The sequence below is a fragment of the Rhipicephalus microplus genome, unplaced genomic scaffold, assembly GCF_043290135.1.
Source record: "Rhipicephalus microplus isolate Deutch F79 unplaced genomic scaffold, USDA_Rmic scaffold_336, whole genome shotgun sequence".
In the NCBI taxonomy this organism is placed as follows: domain Eukaryota; kingdom Metazoa; phylum Arthropoda; class Arachnida; order Ixodida; family Ixodidae; genus Rhipicephalus; species Rhipicephalus microplus.
In genome coordinates this window covers 92,548-105,478 of record NW_027464904.1, presented here as the reverse complement: position 1 = coordinate 105,478, position 12,931 = coordinate 92,548, and positions in this window count along the sequence as shown.

Sequence of the window (12,931 nt, the reverse complement as noted above, 5' to 3'; positions counted from 1 at the left end):
TTCAACTCCTGCAAAAGGAGCAAAAGAGGAGGCTACAACACGCCCCCTTCCCATCTTCTAGAAGACTCTTACCGAGCATTTTCTCGTGTTATGATTATCGCGTTGTTGCAAAAAGACGATCTAACAGCACACGCGAGAACAGTGAGAGGTACCTACTTAATCTCCCTGCTACTGCGCGTCGTCGCGTAGCGCTCGGATGCTCTCTCGCATCTGTCGCGGCAGTTCCTTCGTTTTCCCATTCCTTGAAATGCGTGGCGCCATCTTTCGCTGGTTTTGCCCGGGCAACTTTTGATGTAGCGCGAAACGACACACCAATAATAAAATAATAAACGACACACACCAAACCCACGATATGATTATCGAAAATATTGACCACCTGGTGTCACTTGACATCGCACAGTACACTACCCCTTCGCCTCCATCGAAATGCGACCGCCGCGACAGGGGTCGAATCCGCGACCTTTCGGTCAGCAGCCGAGCGTCGTAGCCACGTCCACCGGGCTGGACGAAACTAGACACCACGGACCCGGGGAGGGCACCGCACAGTGTCACTATTGGCTTGCTGGATTGCCGACAAGAGCTCTCGCAAGTGGTGCCCCGTGCTCGGACTCCTGTGACCGTGTTTCCATCTTTCCTATCTCTCCTATCCCCTCGGTTTGTCGTCGCTCCTTCTGGCTTACCACCTCACGTCTCTTCCTCTTTTCTACACCTTTACTCCTACCCATTTTATCCCTCCTCACCCCCATCCCTTGTGAGCTACTGTTGAGGTGTCGCTCACTGAGGCAGACAGTTACGGGGCTCACTTTTCTCTTCCTTTCTCTTTTAAGAATCACCTTCTCTGCCACTATTCTAAGCGCGTTGCCACCATGTGCTCGTCTCATAAAATTCAGCGGCCCGATAGAAGTAAAGATGGAAGGGGGGGGGGGGGTGTATTGAGCAACGTCCCAGTGGCGGGCGAGCCTAACGGCGCAGCGACGGGCGAAGATGAATGAGAGCGCGCATTGGGGGGGTTGAACGTGATCACCGCGCCGAATTGGAGATGGCGGCGGGGTTGAATGTGGTTCGTAATGGGTCGCGCGTGTGTTTGTAGGTGTGCGCGTGCCGCCAGGGGGCGCCGGCGTAATGATTTGTGCGCGCCGCTGCGAATGAAACAAGAAAAATATCAAGTCTTACGTAAGCGAGAGTTCGACGACGCAGAGAGACCGCGAAGCAGCGTGTTTATGGTTCCACGCCGTCGACATGAATGAAATATGATAATTAGCCGTGTGGAGCGCGCGTATGTTTGCTATGTATTGAACGGGAGCTGAAATGGAGAGTTTGTCTTCAATGGGCGATCGAAACAAAAAACGTTGCAGCCGCTTTTGTTTGTTTAACAGGCATCCTTGCGCCAGATGATGGGTTAGCACTTCCTCAACTTCGTCCGTTTTTGCAGCTTTTCGGTGGCTGTGCGACATTTTAAAATGATCTGTGAGGCGAAATAATGTGTCGCATTACTTCTGCGATTATGCCTGCGTTGCGGAGACTTCTCATGGTGTGTCGAGAAAACTATGTTTCCTTGTATGTTGAGAAGTTGTGGTAATTTAACCGTTCTGCCCGAGTTGATGTGTGCACTTGCATTTGCTGAACGCGCAGTTGTTTATTTAGCTTCACAGCACCGTTCTCTAAATGTCTTTTGTTTAAATTACTCTCTGAGGATAAGTATTGCGTGCCTTTTGGGCGTCTTTGTTTGCGATCTAAATATTCGTGTAATTTATTGTCTTTGTTGTCTTGACACACACACACACACAACACACCACGTAAAAGTTTGTCAAACTGTACCGATCTTCTAGTCAGCTTCTCGACGTCACAGCGTGACTCATGACCGCTTTAACTGGCCGAATTATTCGCTTGTCGAGTTTGTTTCGTTTTACTTTTTTTTCCCCCTCCCGCGGTGAATTCTGGCGCGCTGTCTGAGGCTCTTTAGTCGCGCGGTTATTTCCGGACCAGGTTAGAAGGTCGGCGCTTTTTCCGTTTTACCAGCCGCCGTCGTATGTGCGTAGTTCTTTAATTCTCTCTCTCTCCCCTCCAATCCCAGCCAGCTTTCTTTGGCGGCGCAGTGTTTGGGACGCTTTCGCGCTCTCTGTTGGGTGGATGGATGTATCCGGCTGTGCCCTGTAGATCGGGTGGTGTCTCACGCCACCTAGCCATAAAGTTGAGTCTGTTGGCTTTTCTCGTGCCTCGGGCTGTGCCGGCGAAAACGATACTCGCGGCACGTCCCGAAGGAGCACGCATTTAGAAGAGTAGAAATTAGAGTTGGAGCTCGTTTGCGCGAGGAGTTCCCGAAGGACGCGCTCGAAATAGACGGGCTGCGCGGAGTGCGGTCGCTCACCGAAACCCAGGAGGACAGTGTACGGCTAAAAATAATTCTCATGTGTTTTGGCACGTGCTGAGTGCAATGTCCCGAACGCCGCACGCTATTGTTGTGGAACTTCCGAGTTTGTTCTGCCTCGGAACAGGCTTATTTATTCACAAAAAGATCTCGCAGCTGTAGTGAAAGCTTACATGCGACGTAAAGCATGACGTAATCATTGGCTTAGATGTTGCCAAAGCAGCCTAATCACGTGCCGATTAGCCGGTGGTAGTGACGTTGCTGGAACGTTATTGCGCCCCTGTGCTTGGATAGGAAAGAACGGCATGCGATGTACTGGCAACACTAACGTCAAATTGAGAAGTTCGCGTACTGCCTTGTCAATGCCCCAACGTGGCTGTTTCAGTGACGTCAGTGGGTGAAATCTTTAGACTGGGAGTATTCTACCTGTGTTGAGCCACTTTCCAACATACGCGACTGTGTGGGTCACAGAAGGCCAGAAGCAGTCCCTCCAGATTATCTACGCGTGTGGGCAGCTCTAATGACCAGGAGCTAATGTGGATTATCCAGCGTGCCTGGGAGGCAGCAAGTCGCCGGATTCGGTTTTAAAGAAGTTGTTCCACTACCCTACATCCTGGCCTCGCGGCTCGACAGATGACATAGCCCCCCCACAGTATCTTCCATGGCATACTTCCAGGCACGGTATGCGTCGCTGTACAGTGCAACTTGTACATTTTAAACACTTGTTTTTACTCTGTCGTTTGACTCCTGTTCACGCTTACTACAGCCAACTGGGCAGTCTAGCTATCCACGACAATATTGTAACCGCAATGCGATGGAACATAGATGCAAAATACGTACTAACGCTTCTGTGTGCTGCCTTGTCTAAGTCACGTGATCACGCGCTGCCTCCATTCGTCATAAAACCGTATATAACTAGCCCCGAAATCGGTTGAAAAAACTTTAATGAACTAGCATAAATGACGGCCAACATTCATTCGGGGAACGGGCTCTGGCTGTCTGTCTTGTTCCTGTCGAGTCGGATAACTCGCGCCAAAGCAATTCTTTTACTACGAAATTTAATGTGGGGGCGAGTTGGAAAGCTACCGTCATATTCCTTGTTCCGCAACGACGTTGCTTTCTGGGAAGTAGCGTGACATAAGCGTACTAAATATTACACAATATGAGCGTCGTGTTTCCTCTCCACTCGCGCATGTTGTTACACGTTGCGTTTGCCCAGGCGGCCGTCCGCTACTGCTTTGAAGTCCACCTCGATAAGGGCTTACTACTCTTGTGTCGGCGCTCACGGGGGTGGAAGTGCGGACAATCATCGTGCCTTATCTCGAGTTTTCACACTCTTTGCGGTGCCACCCAGAGGGGCGAGAGCGTTGTGTGTGTACACTGCACTCGCGTGCCAGGCAAGGTCACTCGAACGGGGTCGTGTTTATTCGACTGCACGCTTCCTCTTTATTTATTTTTCTCCGCCTGTAAAGGTCAAGTGACCCGTGACCCTCGTCGATGCTGCCGTCGACACCATGCGGAGGGCATTAGCGCTTATCGTTTTGAACCCTCAGAACGTTCCACGCTTGTCGACGTGTTCCCTTCGACTTATAACGTTTCAAGAAAGTAAACTGTGGTTTTTACAAATTCAACTGCTTGAAGGGAGCGAATGTCTTGCAGCGGAAGTTTCACGTCGTTCAACATGATCGTTATGCAGCATCCCGACGACTGTTTTCGCGGCTCGATGAAAAGTTGGCGTTAGACCAATGCGATCAACCGGGTGTTTCACGGTTGGTGCTCGTGAAAAACGACGCGTTCCGATGAAGTGACGTATTTTCTCGATAAACGTAAGCTAATAATCTCCCCGCATGAGTTGGTTTTCTTACGATCGACGATGAAGCTGTTCACTTGTTCGCTTATGGCTAATTCCGTTGGGTGAGAGCAGGAACACTCAAAAAGCACGCTGAAGGTGCTCTCTTCAGAGCCGGCGTGTTTCAGTGGTGCATTGTCATTCATTGGTTGAGCGGGAGTGCTTTTGCTGCGCCGAGGGCACCACTTTCCAGTGCTCTCGCCTGAAAAGCTGAGTAGGCGCAGTACGACGAGTCATGTGGCCCTTGACCGTCACAGTCCGCGAATTTTTCTTCTGCCGGCGAGTGTGGTGGCAGTAGTAGCAACCATGTGTAGTTTCACACCGCTGTTTTGTACGGATGGCTATGATAACAGCTGGACGTAGGCCTAACGCGCCGTTGCACAAAAAGCTATTAGGATAATAAAGAACGTGTGGCTGACCGGTTTCGCGCGTATTTTGCTGCTGCCCCACGGCGAATAATATGCCATCACATGGTCTGCCCACCAATCACCCCGTTTTCACCTGTTCTCCGGGAGCGCGCCGCATTCCAGTGGCAGGGGATTGCTTTCAGATGTCGGCCCCCTACTCCTCACTTCCCGGCTCCTGTTTTCTCAATGGAATTCGCCATTAGTACATATAGTCCAGCCCCCACGTGGGTTAGCAGCAAACTGGCGTGGAGCAGGTATGGCACAAAAGAATCGACGTTGTGTGTGTGTGTGGGGGGGGGGGCGGAGGTATCGAGAGAAGCGAGCATTTGTGCTCGTCGGTTTCCGGTGTGACGGGTCTTTGGCACGTGCCTCGTTGGGAAGGAAGAATGCGCAGGTGTGAAAAAAAAAATAAGTAAGGGGAGGGAGGGGGCACGCAGCCAGCTGAAGATACAGCAAAATGAAAAGAAGGAGCAGTGTGCGTGCGAGTATGGAAAGTTGACCCATTCTCTCGCCGTCACGCTGGCTTGCTGCGCTCCATTGTGTCGCACCGGCTGCTGATGACGGGCCGTGGAGACGACTTCCGCGTGACTGAGCCGAGAGGGAAAGCGACCGGTGTGTCTCTGTGTCTGTGGCGTGCTCGCGAGAATGGGGAAGGGAGGGGTGGACGCAATAAGAGAAGCGTGGAGGAAGCGAAGTCGAGAAGCTCGGCAATGATATCATCGCCCGTGTGTGTGTATGGACGCGGGAAAAAGGAAGAGAGAGGGGGGGGGGGGGGCTTTAGTTCGCGACACATTGCTAGCGGCGAGCAGCCTTGAGCGCGACCTTGGCCGATTGATTGGCGAGCGCATGCTTATAAAAAGAGGAGGATGCGACGCGCGCATTTCGCTTGGCTCGCCGCCGGGTCTCGCTTCTCTCTTGCAAAGGGGGGGGGGGTTGAAAGCGGGGAGGGGGGCGTGCCATGCCCACGCTCGTGTTGTCGGCGGGATGCTGGTGTGAGGGCGTGTGTTCGCTTTTATTTCTGACGAGATCGTCGTCGTCGGGCAAGAGGTTAGCGCCCTCCGGCGGTGACGCCCCTCCCTCATCCGCACCTACTGCGGATCGTCTTCCTCCCCCCCCCCCTCGTTCTCCTCTAGCTTGCGTGCCCGTCGCGGATAATCGTTCGCGATGTTCTGTGTATATATACGAGAGGTCTTCCGCCCGCGCCTTCCAATCTTTCTTTTCTTTTGCTGGCATTTTCTGGGTCTCTTCCACGTGGCTCCGCTAAATGAAACGACGTCGACTCGCGACGCTACGTGTCGGGATTTTGCGCGCACTTCGCAACGCGAGCGTTTGATTTTCTCTTTCGCAATGTTCGAGACGTTAGTCTTGTTGTAGTTGTTTTACGGTTGTTGCGTCAAATTTCGCTCGATACTCTCATTCGTGGAAACGTCCTAGCTTTATCGGACCCGAATATCCCTTTGCGGACACTATTAGTTTTGGAAGTTGGTTCTCGTCGCACACCGGGATTTTGGAAGATGGGGACCATCCCCATCTTCCGACGACACAATGGCCTCCTAAAATAAGGTGATGTTAACTTTCGTATTAGCTGACGGCAATAATGTGCCTAAATTGCTTCACTTTAGCTTACACTAGCTTGCGACGTTGCATCCACACCAGGGTGATTTATTTCCTTCACTATTCTAGTTCGTCTTGAAATAAATTGGTGTTAACAAGGTTTTAAAAGGTTTTAAAAGTGTGAGAGTTTGCTCTTGTAAAACAAGAACCCTGTACTTGAAGCCTAAGCACAAAAATGCGCGCGCGGTATTAAGTAATGGTGCTCGCGCTGCCCCCAGTACAGCTGAGCAGCAGCATTCCAGAGTGCCATTGTTCTTCTAACAAGTTTATTCAAACTCCTGGAGCATGTCAAGTGAGCCTAAATGGATGGGAAGGTGACTTCTAAAACGGTGTAATCTAGAACGGATGCATTGTATCTGTCCTCAGTGAAATCCTCGTCAGTGATTTTCTCACGTTAGTGTGAGCTTGAGACAAACTAACTGCAAAACAATCCCTTTTCCTCCCCTCCACGTGAAAGTCTTCTCTGCGAGAGCGTTTTGGGAGTCTGTGCTAGCGTATGCGCTCGTTGTCTTCGGGAACACCGGCGAACGACGATAGCGCAGCAACACGTGGTTACTATCCCTCGGTTTTTATAGCGCGGGGATGGGTTTCACGTGCCCAAACTGCAATACGATTGTGAGAGACGCCGCCTCAAGGAGGGCGCTCCCGAAGTGTCTACCGCCTGGTGTTTTTCAACGTGCGCTTAAGTCTAAGGACGCAGGCTTTTACCATTCTACCCTCCGTCGAAAATGGTACTGCCACGGCCGCAGTCGAACCTGCGACCTACACTCACTAGCCGAGAGTCGTATGTGCAAGTCAGCGCAATTAACAAAGAGGGGACAGAGAAGAGGGCACAGAGCGTAGCCTATTCAGCGCTGGGAGGTCAATGAAGCCATGTCGTACTCCTCGCGGTGCGTTCACTTGCTCGTGGTTTCGTAATCCGCGTGGGCTGATGCAAAAAGAAAAGTCCATTGTTGGATGCCGTTTGCATTTCGGCATAAGCTCGTCGGTAGTACGCGCGCGCTCGCTTAAACTGCGGGTGTCGCGTTTAAACGGCTCGTAGAACAAAGGGCCTCGCGCAAGAGCAGATTCGCTGAAGGGTACCGGTGACGGCCGCCGGCTTAGGCGCTGCTTTGCGAGGAAGACTGCTTGCTGGTTCATCGTAACAGTCATCATAACCCGCCTGCTTAGCTAAGCGGCGCTGCAGAAAACCGGGCCCTACACGTTCGTTCGGCTCCTTATGATGATGTGGCCGCAGCCGTGGGTCCCGGTCACGCCGTAGTGACGACCGTAAGCAGCTTACGTCATGTCGCGGCGAAGTGTCCTAGCCGTGGCGATTAACACTAACCTGCAAACGTAGTTACGCCTCAAGGAAGACTGCGGCTTCTTCTCTAGCGTTGTACAGTATGCTTGCACACACGGAAAAAAGATTCTCGTGACGTCGGTTTGTATTGCTACCGAAAATAGCGCGTCTTATTCTCGGGTGTGTTTACACGCCATGGTTGTCCACTGGTTATGGTTCTTGAAGAAAGAAATGCACCTCGTTTCTGTCTGCCATAAGGCGACACGGCGCAGTGCCTCGACTGCTTGGCTCGACTGCCGACCCGAAGGTCGCGTGGTCGAATACCCGCTGCAGTGGTCACAATTTCGATAGAAACGGAACTGTTCAAGGCCCGTGTGAAAGTTTGAAGTGGGTCGTTGCGCGAGGGTCTTTAAACCTTTCGGCCCTGGTGTCGTCAATTGACGACACCATACAAGTTTTCTCCTAGAACCTTAAAAACATTGTGAAATCAGCCCGTTCTTGCAGAGGTATTTCTTCAACTATCCGCAATGTGATCGACACCACCGTTGTTTCATTGTTTCCGGAGCATGGAGCAGTAGAATCTAGACCGAGGTCGTTGGTGACGACGGCGTGGGCAAGCAGAGGTTGGAAGGCGGCACTATCGGGTTGAAGTCCTGAAGTTGTTTTAGGAGCTTCAACACTTTGAAATACTACGCTTGTTCAGGTTTTGTGCACTCTAGGACACTGCAGCAAAAAAAAAAAGCGATTCACGTGATTTCTGGACTATATGTCCATGATAAGCTGATTTACGTCATGGCTGTAAATTCATAAATACTTACGCTACTGACTGAATTTTTCGTTTGTCGTTTTCTGAGACCTTCATTATTAGTAAAATACGTAATAAGAACGCGTCTGACAAAAATAAATTCCAGGGCTGAAAGGGTTAACGAAACATAGCAGGAAGAAGAAAAATAGTGAAGTACAAACACCTACGTAATCTACGGCAGCGTTTGCGTCATATTGTCACGCCACATATCGTGTCATGACGTGACGTCATCATACGATAGCGTCGCTTCGTCAAATCAGGGCCGATTCCGGATGTACTGCAATATGACGCACGGTGAATTTCACGGCTGACTGTTGTCCCGTCCGCGTTGTCCTCTTTTCGACGACCGCTCGCCGATGGGGGCGGGAGGGGGGGGGGGGACTTCCGCGGACTGCTCTAACCACCTACCAATCTTTACTTTCCTCTCTATCCATTTTGATCCCTCCTTATCCCTTCTCTTGTGAAGCACTGCAGAGGTGTTCCACTTTGCTGGAGATTGTTGCGAATCACTTTCTTCCTCTTCCTTTATTAACTTTTTTTTTGCCCACCCATGTGCGTAACCAATATTTCAGGAAAGTTTTAAGAATTTCCGTAGCGTTTCGCGCGGCTGATGCTGTAAACACATTCATATCCATAAGTCTGAACAAGTCGGGGCACGACGTGTGTTTGTGTCGACCGTCTGTAAGCATTACTGCTTTTTAAACACACATAATCATATATATATATATATATATATATATATATATATAATATATATTGTTATGACCGCCATCGGTAGGCGCCATGCTGTCGCTGAGAAGCGTAGCCGGGCCACGTTCCCACGCCTGGAACCCAGGTTTTCTTGGAACCAGCGTCGAGAGCTGACGGGGGAGCGGCGCTCTTTTAATCCTCAAACAAGTAGCCGACTCGCCGAATGCCTATGCCCGCCAGGTATTGTTCCTGCTAGCCGGCGGATGAGACGTCACGTCGCCACGAAGCGGTAAGCCGTTCCAGAAGGGACAACAAAGACAGCGTATTCCTTTGAAGAAACGGCGACCGCCGCCACAAAGTGCCCTGCTAATTGAGCGGACAGATTGGCGGACCGTTTGATGTCTGCTGTCCGAAGCTTGGGACCCCTCGACCAGCGACATACACGACGAGCAAGAGCCTCTCTGGCGCCACCTTTAAGTGCAGTGATCTTGACTCGAAATTGGATGTTCACGTGCGCCGTGCATGCTCGTACCCCTCACCTGTTGTGTGTGTGATTGGTGTTCCACTGAAGAAGGAGGAGCCCGACAGGGCTTATAACGGCGCCGCAGAGTGCAGGACGTCGCTCTGAACCAAGTAAAGGTTCAACCACCACGTTCGTAGTTTGTGAAGGCTCTGAACCAAATAAAGGTTCAACCACCACGTTCGTAGTTTGTGAAGGCTCTGAACCAAGTAACGGTTCAACCACCACGTTCGTGGTTTGCGAACTCCTAACCTTTCATGCTGTAAATATTTGTAAATAGTGCCATAAACCTGTTTGTTTTTTCGTATCCCCATCTTGTAAGCGCTCGTTTCCTCAACCCGAAGCTACACCACGCTACCACAGCACCCCGAGTTACAACAACTGGTGATCAGCGGTGGGATCACGACAATATATATATATATATATATATATATATATATATATATATATATATATATATATATATATATATATATATATATATATATATATATATACATACATACTAACCTTGACATCCTTGGCCTCCATCTGTGAGTCTGCCCGGCTCTTTCAAAGACCATGTTTACGGGGAAGCGGCCTTCCAGATTCCTTGCACGTTTCGCGTTACGCAAGGGAGCGCTTCTCGATGTGCAAGTTCGCGCGGTCGTGCTTGTTTCTTTTTTCCTATTGGTAAATAAACCGCCCGGGCAGCGTTACAGTCGGAGGAGCTGAAACCCCCGGAACACAAATACGTCAAGAGAAAATGAACGTCGCGCGAACCAGATATTGCGGAAAGGTGCCTCCTCGGCATTTCCTCCGAAAGAAAACAACAGCTAAAACGGAAGTAAACGAAGGCAAATAAGAGAGCGCTGCTCCCCGACGACCTTGAGGCATCGAGAATGTTTCGACGATCGAATCGGTCTCGCCGCTGCGTATTTTCACTTTTCCTCCTCCGCTTTTCGTTGCGTTTCTCCGTTTTTGTATGTGTTTTTTTTTCACCCTTTTATTATTCGGGCGCGCGGCTTGCTTTATTTGCTCCCTTCCCCGTTTTTCTTTTCGTTCCGACTATCCTTAGCTGGCTTCGGTGTGGTTTGGTTCTTTCTCATTTCTTTCTTCGCCAGGCATTACTTCTCAGCCCACTTATTCTTCCGCCATTTTTGTTTTATTCACATGCCTTTCGTTATTCTTGACTCTGCGTGGTCTCTTTCCGTCCGCGCTCATCACGTTGTCATCCTTTTTATTTTATTTTTGTCATCTCTCGGCTTCGTTTCGCTTCTATCTTTAGCCATCAGTTTTTTTTTTTTTTCGCTCAATGTTTCCACGTTAATGTTTGCTTCGAAGCGGCCGTAGTACGCTCGCCTCGGAACTGAATGGAGGAAGCCGGGAAGTAGCGTGGACCTCCCCTTTACGCTATCTTTATGCCCGTACGGGAAAGCTTTTTTGTTTTTTCGCCAGTCTTTTTTAGCTCTTCTTTTACATCGCGGGAGTGCTCCTGTTTACTGTTAGTTTTTTTTTTTTTTTTTTTTTTGAGGGAGCGGGGGTGCTAAGTGCGCTCCTTGCGCCGTTTCGTCGTTATGGTCGGCGGTCAGCCTCATGAAAGAGTCGTCCACTTTTTGTTTGTTTCCGTCAATTGCCTCTATACTTTGCATCGCCTTATCTACGTGTACCTCAAAAGCACTTAAGGGGAGGAAACAAACAAAGAAACGTGTATTCCTTGTTGGACACTGCTTAAATTTGTAGTTATCTATCGTTACTTTCGTCGTCCGTTTCTCTTTGACTCTCTGTTGGCGCAATCCCTCTCCTGCCGATATGACGATAGTTATAGCGTGAGAACAAAACGACGACACAGAGACAAGAAGGTCGTTTTGTTTTTTGCGTACGGCCCTGCGGTGCACGAGCAGCCCGCTTGGGGAAGAGAACCAGCCCTGTGTTGCTGTTTCTCGAGTGTGCCTAAGACTGCTGCGTGTTTCTGGTATTGTGGTTTTCGCTTCGTTTGTTCGATGCTTTTTTTTTTTGCACTTTGCTGTCCTGTTTATGTCGTTATTGACCGCCTACTGTCGTCCGACTTTTCATCTGCTATCGATTATTTAAAACTAGCGGTGTGCGAGTATGGAATTTCGGAACCGAATCTTATACGAATCGAACAGTGGATGACACCGAATCGGATACGAATACTAATCGAATCGAATCCTGTTCGAGGCCATTTTCAAAACAGACGTAGAACATCACAACATTTTATCTGCAACAAATCTTTACAAGCCAAAGCCCATTGCAGCTTTTATGGGCTCAAAATGCCACAATTGCAGAAAATAAGGTACATTGGTGTAGAACAGCAACTAGAGATTTCGAGATATTTTGTAACTGTATGTTCAAATACAGCATTCACTGAGCGTTAACAATGTGAGACTTTGTCGCCCGATTTTAAATAAATTTGGGACACAAGAACTAGACAATCTTAAACCAAACAACATCGATACAGCTAAATTTGTAAAGAAGCGGATCAGCCTATCATTACAACGTTACCTGCGCACCGAAAGCGTATAACTATCTGCGTTTAAATATACATCTGCAAAAGCAATTTGCGCAAACGCAACACTCGCATCCGTTGTTAGTCATGAAGCTGCAAGCAGTTGTTACGTGATGAAGACAGCAGGTGATTGATGCGATATAGATTCAGCGTCGTAAAAAAAGTGGACAAGTCGAGTTTTCAGAAGAAGCATGCTCATCTGGCTGTTAGTATAGTGTAGATAATCTCGATAAGAGCTTGGGCTTCGTGCAGATCACTTCAGGGATTCATAGAATGACCTCTAGCTGCTACGAAGTTTTGTTGTCTTGGGGTTTTCCCGTCGGTGCCGATTACTCGGAAACTATTCGATCAATATTTGGTCTTAGGAATATTTTCGAATGTGTACTGTTAGATTCTGGTACCGAACCGAGCAACACAGTGCTATTCGATTCGTTGCTCGAAATCGTCGCATATCAGCACACCCCTCTTTGATAAAATGGCTCCTAGAGTGAAACGATAGATCGTTTCAGTTTGATAACGCGTACTCTTAAGGCTATTGCAGTTAATTTCGCATTATTATAAGCCTTGTCTCGCATCATAGAAAATACAGGTGGTAGCTTTCATCTTTAAAATTTGGCGATGAAACTTTGCGCGTCACGTCGCACATCTCGTTGTGTGTTTACGGTATTACAGTGTAATTGTCTCATACGAGTTCTGAGCCATATTACGTCGTCTCTCAACTTTGGGGGTATAATGCGTACTTTATTATTATCGATCGCTTTTATTAACTACGTAGGCGCTAGCAGATGGCATGAAAATACATTGCGGGAGGTACGGCGATCGATACCCTGCACTTCCACCAAAATGTTACGTGAATGACAAGACGCTTGTTTTGTTGACTGTATTCA